Source organism: Drosophila ficusphila, unplaced genomic scaffold, assembly GCF_018152265.1.
Source record: "Drosophila ficusphila isolate 14025-0441.05 unplaced genomic scaffold, ASM1815226v1 contig_474, whole genome shotgun sequence".
Lineage (NCBI taxonomy): Eukaryota > Metazoa > Arthropoda > Insecta > Diptera > Drosophilidae > Drosophila > Drosophila ficusphila.
The window spans coordinates 1-750 of NW_025064393.1; the positions used below are offsets into that span (position 1 = coordinate 1).

Below are 750 nucleotides of genomic sequence, written 5' to 3' on the forward strand. Positions count from 1 at the left end.
AGGATTAGCTGGGATAAAATTATCTGGATCTCCTAATAAATTTGGTCTAATTAATACTAAAGAAATTAAAATAAAAATTATAACAATAAAACCTACAATATCCTTAAATGTAAAATATGGATGAAAAGGAATTTTATCAATATTAGAATTTAATCCAATAGGATTATTTGAACCTGTTTGATGTAAAAATAAAAGATGAATTATTGTTATTGCAAGAACGATAAATGGTAAAATAAAATGAAAAGTAAAAAATCGTGTTAAAGTTGCGTTATCAACAGCAAATCCTCCTCATAATCATTGAACTAAATCTATCCCTAAATATGGAATAGCAGATAATAAATTAGTAATAACAGTAGCTCCTCAAAATGATATTTGTCCTCATGGTAAAACGTAACCTATAAAAGCAGTTCCTATAACTAAAAATAAAATAATTACTCCAATTAGTCATGTTGGAGTAAATAAGTATGAACCGTAATAAATTCCTCGACCTACATGTAAATAAATACAAATAAAAAAAAATGATGCACCGTTAGCATGTAAAGTTCGTAATAATCATCCATAATTTACATCACGACAAATATGATTAACTCTATAAAATGCTAAATTTACATCAGCTGTATAATGTATAGCTAAAAATAATCCTGTTAAAATTTGAATAATTAAACATAATCCAAGTAAAGACCCAAAATTTCATCATGAAGAAATATTAATTGGAGCTGGTAAATCTACTAAAGCATTATTAGCAATTTT

The 750-nt window shown here is 25.5% G+C and overlaps 1 pseudogene; it reads right to left on the reverse strand.

Moving 5' to 3' along the window:
- Positions 1-6: 6 nt before the first annotated feature.
- On the reverse strand, positions 7-744 carry LOC122320362 (annotated as a pseudogene).
- Positions 745-750: the final 6 nt, after the last annotated feature.